At 36.3% G+C, this 10923-nt stretch overlaps 1 pseudogene; it reads right to left on the reverse strand.

The window, feature by feature from the left end:
- Window positions 1-874: 874 nt before the first annotated feature.
- LOC114027485 lies at window positions 875-10515 on the reverse strand (annotated as a pseudogene).
- Window positions 10516-10923: the final 408 nt, after the last annotated feature.

Raw genomic sequence — 10923 nt, forward strand, 5'->3', positions numbered from 1 at the left:
AAGTCACATGTGAACATTCTTGAACATTTCATACATGTGGTTCCACTTTTAATACATCACATCTAGACAAAATAAGTTAGCACAATTATTTCAATTGGCTGCCTGCACATTGGACAAGGCTTATTTCTCTTTTTGAGTTTCTTAGCACATGTAAAACATGCCACAAGATGTCCTGTCCTTCCATGGACAATGCAAAAAACATCTTCAGGTTGGCTCTGATAGATGACAAAGGGCTCCACAGTGCTTGGGGAAAGAATAGATTTCATACTTCTTTCTTTGTCTTGCACTTCATCTCTCAAATTCTCTGGCATCTTCCTAACTACTACAGATGATACTTCTAGATGTTGATGATGGGGGTTTCTTGGGATTCTGATGTTTATACCATTTTTTTCATTACTTTCCTCAATACATTAATCGAGGTATTCATCTTATTTTTCTTACAATCTGGAATGACAAAGTCCTCTTCTTCCCTTTTTTGCTTGCTTTTTTCCAGCAGTTCACCTTTCTCCTCATGAAGCCCAACATATGTGGTAATGTAGTGGAAATGGAGAGTTCATTTTATCACAGAATGTACACTTCAAATAGTTGGCTAAGTATATTTCAGTGTCTTCATCAAATGAGTCATTGTCACTCTCATCCACCTAATATATGGTTACCTAGTATATTTCATACAGGCAGCTATGTGGCACAGTGGATAGAGTGCTGGGTCTGGAGTCAGAAACACCAGAGTTCAAATCTGGCCTCAGACACTAGCTGTGTGACTGTGAGAAAGTTACTTAACCTTGTTTGCTTCAGTTCCTCATCTGCAAAATAAACTGCAGCAAACCATTCTAATATCTTTGCCAGGAAAACCCCAAATGGGGCTCACAAAAAATCAGATATGATTAAACCATATCAAATCATCTTCTGTAAGTTCTTGTCCTTCTTCATTGTGACTACAATCTTCTGATCAATAGACTCAACTTTAAACTCAGTACTGAATTGGTTTGGAACTGAATCATCTGAATTTTCACTTAATACACCAGTTTCACTATCCAGACTTAAAGAGATTCCTGCTGAGTCACTGCTATTGCTTTGCTCACAGCACATCTCACTGTGACACTTAGGGCATAGCTTTCATCAAATGTAAGAGAAAATGATCACTGAGTTGTGCGATTTTCTGTGTCTTTCATCAGACAACTCAATTGAATTTTCTTCTGTTTCAATATGTGTTCTCCTTCTAGATGAGATAATTGGTCTAGAATTTAAATTTGATGTTGGTTCTTCTTCCTGCAATTCTTGCACCGACTCCTTTTTTCTTCTTTCGATTTCAAGCTGACACAGTTGTATTCATAGTTGTACTTGTACTAGCAGGTTCTTGTTGACTGACTGCTATCAAGTTTTTAGAAATCATTTCATATAATCACCTGTGCTCTTTCATGGAGATGCTTGATACCACAAAAAAGATCTCCAAGAAGGTCATCTGAACAATATGCAATATGCTGTTACTTTTTAGCATATAATTGTTTTGCCATAACATACTGGCCAAGCTAGAATAAAGCTTCCTTCATTGTAAATATGTCTTTCTGTTCACCAGCACCTGCTCTAACTGCTAGGCCCCATGGCTCTGGCCTTACCTCTGGCTCCAGATTTGAAAGGAATTTCTGTCTGTGCTGAAAAGGGGCCTAGATGGGTGGTTTCTGGTGCCATGTCCCTCTTTGCGAATTCCTGGAGGGCTTTTGGAGAAATGGAGAGGGGTGGTGATGAAAGCATTGGCAACATCTGCATTTTGGGCCCACCTTCAAGTTGCAACCATTTAAAACTAGAATCCAGTGTATGTGTATATATGTATTTATGTATGCATGTATGTATGTATCTAGATATATCTAGGTAACTATCTATCTATATAAAAAATGGAGGTGGGTGGACACAGGGTTGGATGACTTCAAAGGAGGCAATTATGAAAGGCAGACATGGACATTTGGCTAGCAGACAAGAGAGATATCTCTATGTAGCCAGATGTATAAGCAACTAGCCCCAAATATGTCCCTTACTTCTCTTTACTAAGGGTGCTTGCAGTCCGAGACACTTCTAACAATACAGTCCCATTGCTGAGATTATTTTCTTCCTGGTTGAGCTGAAGATATTTGGTCTATTCTAATCTGATATAATTTTAGGTATGTTTTGTCTCTTCTAATCTGTATATATTTCCCAATTTCTGTGTACTATTTACTTTGATAAAGAAGTATACTAATTATTCATGATCTTTTGTATAATCGATTTTTAAGGAGAGGTAGCTAAGTCTATGATAATAAACAAAATATTCTCTCCTCTTGAGAGATATCAAATGAAATGATATTTATCCTAAGCTTCAAAGTATTATAACTTAACATTACCTTTATTTGAGATGTGTCAGACATATATGGATCTAGCCTCAGGATTCTTAACCTAGGGTCTGTAAACTTGATTTTATGAATATTGTGTTAACTTAATTTCTACTAACTAATTTCCTTTATATCCCTATGAATTTTATTTTAAACCCTTAAAAAAATTCTGAGAAGTAGTCCATAGATCCCACCAAACCTGCCCTAGGGGTCAATGATATGTAGAAAAATTAAGAATCCCTGCTTTAGGACAGTTCTCCTCTTAGAGACAGGTAAAGGAGGGAGCAAGTATCTATCCACGCCCCTCTGACTGTTTCCCTCAGAGACAAAAATTGTAATGTCTCTTGTAATCTAGTTGGTCCTGATTCAAAATCAGATTTCTATGTATGGTACATAAGAGCTCTACCATATGATTATATTATACAAGTACCCTCATACATCCTACATACACATCATTCTCTGGGTACAGCTTTTACCACTGTTTCAGCTCAACTCTTCTCAATTTTTGTGATTTTCTTATTCATCATTTTTCTGACAAAGTAACAGCATTCCATTCTATTCATATATCACAATTTATTTAGTCAGACATATTTCTTTGCCTCTTTCATTTTCCTGGAGTGACATTGATTTTTATAATTGCAAAATCCCTTCCTAAGAAAGATTTGGTTTAGAATAGCTAGAAAAAGTAGTATTCACCTATTAGATAATACTGTCACTTAAAATGTTTTCAAGGAACATCTGAAGACAATTCAGATATTGTTGTTGAATAACTAAGTTATTAAGAATAGGAGAAACAAATCTGAGAACAGCAAAACTTATTTCTGACAAGGTTAAAAAATGAACACGGCACATTTTTGAGAAGCTTTAAATGAATCTGATAAGTATAAAACTTGTCTTGCTGGAGAGGAGGTTAGCATTTATACTGAGTCATGTATATTGCCTATTTTATGGATTAAAATTCTTCCACACATCAGTTAAATCATAAATGTGCAAAAGAGGACAATTCTTTTACAGATGGAGGATGAGACTTTAAATGGTTCCTGTCTTTGAGATAATAGATAGCATAGTTAAAAACCTCCTCCCAAATGAACACATTCTTTGGCAGACAATTCAGCAAACACTATTTATAATTTGAAAGAAATCCTATTTCTCCCCTCACGTGGTGGGGGCATAAATGTTAATGAAGCAAATAAAAGTTTGATCAAAGTTGTCCTGAACTTTTAATGACCTCACTTAATGCTAGCTAGCAAGTTGGGTGTGAAATCAGCAGAGAAAAAACAAGATTGGCAGAGACTTTTGGGTTTCCTCATTTGATTTCAGATATAAAAGGTTCCTAAGTTTTTCAATGCTATATACCTTTCTACTTACAGAATATTAGTAGTTCCTGAGTGGGTACTTAAATAATTCTTTTTCCACACTTTTAAAGACTGTGCCTTTGGTGAATTGTTGTGGCCTTTATTAACTGGCCATGTTTGTGAGGCTACTTTTGGTGACTATTTCTGACACATGCAAGTTTTTTTGATCTAACTTGAATTTGCATCCTGCAATATGTAGAAATGCTGTCATGCTTTAGATTTTATTAGAAAATTAGGGTGTGTTTGAAGGATATCTCTTCACCTGGCACACAGTATTTAATAAATGCTTTCTGAATGATTAATTGATTCCAACCATCTCACCATATAGTAACTGCTTAGGGAAACTTTTCATTCCCCATATAAATCTGCTCCAGTATTTTTTTAAATTTTTATTGTAACTTTAATTTATGGAATAAAATAAGCATTTGCATATGTTAGATAGTATAATAAAAAAGATTATTGCACGTGAAACTGCAAATCTATTGTGTACAACTTGCTATTCCTTTTAAATATACAATAAAGCCATCATATATTTTTTTCTTTCTTTTTCATCCCTCCTCCCTTTATTATAGTATCACTTTGTATAATCACACACATACACATGCATGCATACATACAAACATATACAAACACCACAATCCTGAGAGTTATTGAATGGAAACCTTATAGGATTTTGTTTGAACTGACTACTGTCAGTTGACATATAATTCAATGAAGACTTTTTGAATGTAGACTCTGCTTAATTCTGTATCAATTGTCATGAAAGATTAAAAGGGTGAATAATGAAAACTTCTTTAAGGAAAGGGCCATTACCTTTCTGTCATTGCATCTCTTGCATCTAATGCTATATCCTGTATGAAGTCTTGTGCATATTGGGTGCTTAATAAAAGTATGTTGCTGAACTGAAATTGAATTGATTATTATATGATAATGCCTTCAAAGAATTCATGGGCTCATTTTTTGATTGCCCAGTAGGGAACATTTTTGGCTACTTTTTCTCATTCCCTTCATTTCCTCCCCTCCTCCCTCTCTTCTTTCCCCTCCCTCACTTCCTTCTTCCTTCCCTCTTTTACCTCCTTCCTGACTCCTTTGTTCCCTTCCTTCTTTCCTATCTTCTTTCCTCCATTCCTTTCTTTACTTCTTTTCTAAGTCATTACATTTCACTTCAAAGTTTACAAAACCCTTTTCATACATTGTCTCACTGAGTCTCATAATAAACCCTATAATACTACTGATAATATCACATTCATTTTACAGAGAAACAGGTTCAAAGAATTTAAGTGATTTACTCATGGCTACAGAGTCATTGAATGTCAGAAGTGAAATTTCAACTTCTGTTTTCATTACTCTAAGTCCAACTAAATGCACTACAGCATTGCCTCTTCTTGGCAACTAAGTCTCTAAGAAAGTGGAAATTAAAAAAAAATCATGTGGGCATTGGAAAATTAGTAGTGCTAGCCCTTAACTGGAAGAACTCTATATGCTTCAATCCAACTTCACACACCTTCCTTTACACAAGCTTCAATTCATAATGGGTCTTATCATTATAAGCATTCCCTACCCCAACCCCAATCAAAATAAATCACATTTATTAAACAACTACTACATGTCTTTTTTATCTAGTTGACAATTTCTGTGAGTTAATATAGATTTGGGAACAATAGAAGTCTTCTATATACATCTTTATATATATATATATATATATATATTTTGTTAAGAATTTTTGAATAATTTTGTTCTTAATTCTTATCAGGCAGCTAGGTGGTACAGTGAATAGAACACTGTGCCTGGATTTATGAGGACTTATCTTCCTAAGTTCAAATCTGGCCTCAGTTATTAGCTATGTGATCCTAGGCAAGTCACTTCACTCTATTTGCCTCAGTTTCCTCATTTGCACAATGAACCGGAGAAGGAAATGGAAAACCACTCTAATATATTTGCCAAGAAAACCCCAAATGGGGTCACAAATAGTCAGACATGAGTAAAAAAATGATTCAACAACAAATTCTTATAAACAGCTTCTGGGTGCAGATGAAGGTAAAAATTATTCCTCAATTCTACCCTTTCTCATGCTTAAGTTGTTTTTCCAGTGTTCCTAGAATTCTATTGCCACAATGATGAGGTAGATGGATGTGCTTGTACTAGAAATTTGAGGAATCTTTGGAATAAAAGAAACCAGTTTCTAAAGACTACAAAGACCCAGTTTGGTATAGCTATTGGCCACTTCTCATTGATCGTATGATACTTTGCTTCCATACTTTCTTGCTCATTTGAATTGCTGAGAACAAGCTATGAAAACAAGCTGGTCCCACAAGGGTGAATTTAAAGATGCTGACAAAACCAATTCACTAGATTTTTTTTTTTTTAGGCAATTGGGGTTAAATGACTTGCCCAGGGTTACACAGCTAGCAAGCATCAAGTGTTTGGTCTGAGGCCGGATTTGAACTCAGGTCCTCCTGACTTCAGGGCCGGCACTGTATCTACTGCGCCACCTAGCTGCCCCATTCACTAGATTGTTTTTCTCCAGAAATCACTGTTGGTACATCTTTTGTAAGGAAATGACCAAGAAAAGTTATTAATCTGTATTTTCAGGTTTGATATTTTTTTTTATGACGCACATCTATGACCCTTCTTAGGCATGTCCTCCTTATAAGAAAATAGAATTTAGAGCTGAAAAGGACCTTATAGATCATCTAAACCAGCTCCTTTGTTTTATACATAAGGAAACTGAAGGTCATACGGGTAAAATTATTTTTCCACACCCAGGTAGCTGAGAAGTACTGAACCTCATTCAACTTTCCCCATCCACAGAGACATCATCTCAGTTCTTTGAAGTCTTGTAGTCTTATAGTCTAGAATTCTTTTTTCTTTCTTTTTTTCTTAATTTATTTTAATTTATCAATAATCACTTCCATATGCTTTTGAGTTAAAAATTTTTCTCCCCCTTCCTCCCCACCACCCTCTCCAACATGGCGCACATTCTGATACAGGCTATACATTTACATTCATATTAAACATATTTTCACATTAGTGATGTTGTAAGTGAAAATTAAAACCAATAGGAGGAACCATCAGAAAGAGGAAAGAAAACTCAACAGAAGAGAAAAAAAATAGCAATTCGACTTCCATAGTTCTTTCTTTGGATGTGGATAGCATTTTCCATCACAAGGCCTCTGGAGATGTCTTAGATCCTTGTATTGCCAGGAAGGGTTAAGTTTATCAATATTAGACATCACACAATGTGGCCGTTATTGTGTACAATATTCTCTTGGTTCTGCTCACTTCACTCAACATCAGACCATACAAGTCTTTCTAGGTTTTTCTGAAGTCAGCCTGTTTATCATTTCTTATAGCACAATAGTATTCCATCACATTCATATACCACAACTTGCTCAGCCATTCCCCAATTGATGGGCATCCTCTCAATTTCCAATTCTTCACCACCACAAAAAGAGCTGCTATGAATATTTTTGTATATGTGGGTCCTTTTCCCATTTGTGTGATCTCTTTGGGATATAGCCCTAGAAGTGTATAGTCTAGAATTCTTGTCAACACCACTCAGTTGAGTATTTTTATCTTAAAAGGTTGTGCTTTGTCTGCCTAAGTGTATTGTAAACTCCTTATGACAGAACTTAAACTTATACATCTACATTGGGGATCATTATAGGTAAACAGCTAAACTTGTTGATTATTTTTTAATGCTCCAGTAAATGTCCTGCTGGCACCTTGGCAAGAGTTTGTAGTAATTTGATTGAGATTTTCAAGAATCCCATTTTTTTAAAAATTTCCCAGCTACTGGAGTGAGTCTTTTAAAAAAACATTCATTTATTAAAAATTTTAGCTCCAAACTCTCTAGCTCCGTCTTCCCCCTGCCACATCCTTGAGAAGGCAAGAAATTTCATATAGACTGTACACATGCAGTCATGCAAAAGATATTTCCATATCAGTCGTGTTGTAAAAGACAACACTTACAAAACAAAACAAAAAAGGAAACCAAAAGAAAAATAAAGTAAAAAAAAAATGCTTCAATCTGAATTCGGATTCCATCAGTTTTTCCCCCCTCTGGAGGTGGACAGCATTTTTCATCATAAGTTCTTCAGAAATGTCTTAGACCATTGTATTCCTCAGAATAGCTAACTCTTTCACAGTTGATCATTGTATAGTGTTGCTGTTTCTGTGTACAGTGCTCTCCTGATTCTGCTTACTTCACTTTGCATCAGTTTATACAAGTCTTTCCAGTTTTGTCTGAGACCGTCTTCCTCATCATTTCTTATAGCACCATAGTATTCCATCACAATCATATACCACAACTTATTTAGCCATTCCTTAATTGATATGTATTCCCTCAATTCCTAATTCTTTGCCACCACAAAAAGAGCTGCTATTTTTTTTTATACAAATAGGTCTTTTGCTCTTTTTTGAGGAAGGATCTCTCTGGAATACAGACGTGGTAGTGGTAATCCTGGATCAAATGATATAAACTTTTTTTTTTTTTTTTTAGGCAATTGGGGTTGTGACTTGCCCAGGGTTACACAGCTAGTAAGTGTCAAGTGTTTGGTCTGAGGTCAGATTTGAACTCAGGTCCTCCTGACGTCAGGGCCAGTGCTCTATCCACTATGCCACCTAGCTGCTCCTATAAACAATTTTATAAACTTTTGGGCATAGTATCAAATTGCCCTCCAGAATGCTTGAATCAGTTCCCAACTCCACCAACAATGCATCAGTGAACCAATTTTTCCACATCACTTCTAACATTTACCATTTCCTTTTTCTGTCATATTGGCCAATCTGATAGGTCTGAAGTGGTACCTCAGAATTGTTTTTAATTTGTATTTCTGTAGTCAATAGTGATTTAGAGCATTTTTGATATAATTGTAGATAGCTTTGATTTCTTTTTCTGAGAACTGCCTGTTTATATCTTTTAACCATTTATCAATTGGGGAATGACTTGTTTTCTTATAGGTTTGACTCAGTTATCTGTACATTTAAGACATGAGGCCTTTATCAGACAAACTTACTGTAAATTGTTCCCCCAGTTTTCTGCTTTCCTTCTAATCTTAGTTCTACTGGATTTGTTTGTGCAAAAACTTTAATTTGATGTAATGATAATTAATCCATTTTTACCACCTGTAATGCTCTCTGTTTCTTGTTTGGTCACAAATTCTACCCTTATCCATAGTTACAAGTATTTCATACTCCCTTAATTTGCCCCTGGTATCACCTTTTATGTCTAAATCATGTGCCCATTTTGACCTTATCTTAGTATACAATGTGAAATGTTGTTCTATACCTAGTTTCTGCCAAACTGCTTTCTAGTTTTTCCTACAATTTTTGTCAAATAATGATTTCTTATCTCAAAGAGTTGGATTTTTGTATTTGTCAAACAGTAGATTACTATGGTCATTTACTACTTTGTATTGTGAACCTAATCTATTCCACTGGTCCACCATTATATTTCTTAGACAGTATCAGATTGTTTTGATAGTTACTGCTTTGTAATATAGTTTGACATCTTGTACTGCCAGGCCACCTTCCTTCCCAATTTTTTCATTGATTCCTTTCATATTCTTGAACTTTTGTTCTTCTGGACGAATTTTGTTATTACTTTTTCTAGCTCTATAAACCAATTTTTGTCAGTTTGGTTTGTATAGCACTGACTAAATTAATTTAGGTAGAATTTTCATTTTTATTATATTGTCTCTGCCTACCCATGAGCAATTTATATTTCTCCAATTGTTTATATTTGACCTTATTTGTGTGAAAAGTGGGTTGAGTCTTTTATAAAGATAAAGGAAAATGTGCAGTGGTTTCCTTTCCCCCATTGGAATTTTCTGATTTTTCTAGAGCTACTCATCTTGTTGTTTGCCCCTTTGTTCAGAGGAGAACCAATGATATCATGGTGGTGATGTCTTTACTTGTCATGAATTGAATTCAAATGAGGTGGAGTTAAACAAAGTCATTAGCCTCACTCTCTCTTCCAAAGGCACTGAAGTCCAGTGCAAGACAAAAGTTAAAATGACTGATGATGACCCAGGAGGCAGTGGATGACCTTGGCATCTTTGCTCTCTGAGCAAGCTCTCAGCATTCCACAGTGATGTTGGAACAGATCATTCTCATCTTTCCATTCTGTAGGGGAATTTCTTCACATGCTTGGGGTAGACATCCCTCTAACTCACCTGTGGGTTTGAGGCCTGTTGGTAACCCTCAACATGGTTTAGCCCATCTGCTGAAACAGTTTACCAGGGTGTGACTGCTGTGCATGCTACAGCTTCTTAGAGCAACAGGTGAAAGTTGCATGAAGATAGCTGCCAATGGGTATGAGCAGCCCTGAAAAAGAGTCCATAAACCCTCACACCAGAGGTGCTAATCATCCCTAAACACCCCATACACTGCCCCCTTATGTAAATACAAGCAACCTCAATCATCATTGGCTCTTCTACCTCCCTCACCATCCACAATGATCAGCTCCCAGGTCTTGTCAGTTCTGTTTTGTACCCGTCTTCTCCTCAGTCAAATAGCCACTTCATATTTTTGGCTCTCATTACCTCTTCCCAGGATTATAGCAACAGCTTTTTTATTAATCTCCCTGATTCTAGTCTTTCCCATCTCCAATTCCTCTTCCATACAACTGACAAATATTCCTGAGTCACACCCCTGCTCCAAAAACTTATGGTTCCTTATTGACTCTAGAATAAAACATACAATTTTCAACCTACCACTGCCTTCATAATCTGAATCTAATTTGTCCTGTCATTCCTCCCACCACCACTCCACTACTTCAGATTACTCACCTTCATGCACTCTACAATCCAGCCAAACTGGCTATTCCCTGGGGGTATATTATCATTCCCTGTCCTTATACCTTTGTAGAGACTAGCATAAGGTAGGTGCTTAATAAATGCTTACTGATTTATTGGATCTGCACTTGACCCTGAATTCTTACCCTCCTTGTTTCTGCTTTTAGAATTTGTATTTTCCAGGGGTGGGGCCAAGATGGCGGTGGGAAAGCAGTGACTTGCTAGAGCTCTCCCCCAAACCTCTCTAAATACCTATAAGAAATGACTCTAAACAAATTCTAAAGCAGCAGAACCCGCAAAAAAACCAGAATAAAACAAATTTCCAGCCCAAGACAACCTGGATGGCTGATCAGAAAGGTTACGGGCTGGGAGAGGAGCACAGTTTGGCATGGGCACACAGGCCGCAGC

This window comes from Vombatus ursinus, unplaced genomic scaffold (assembly GCF_900497805.2).
Source record: "Vombatus ursinus unplaced genomic scaffold, bare-nosed wombat genome assembly UNPS02014861.1, whole genome shotgun sequence".
Classification (NCBI taxonomy): domain Eukaryota; kingdom Metazoa; phylum Chordata; class Mammalia; order Diprotodontia; family Vombatidae; genus Vombatus; species Vombatus ursinus.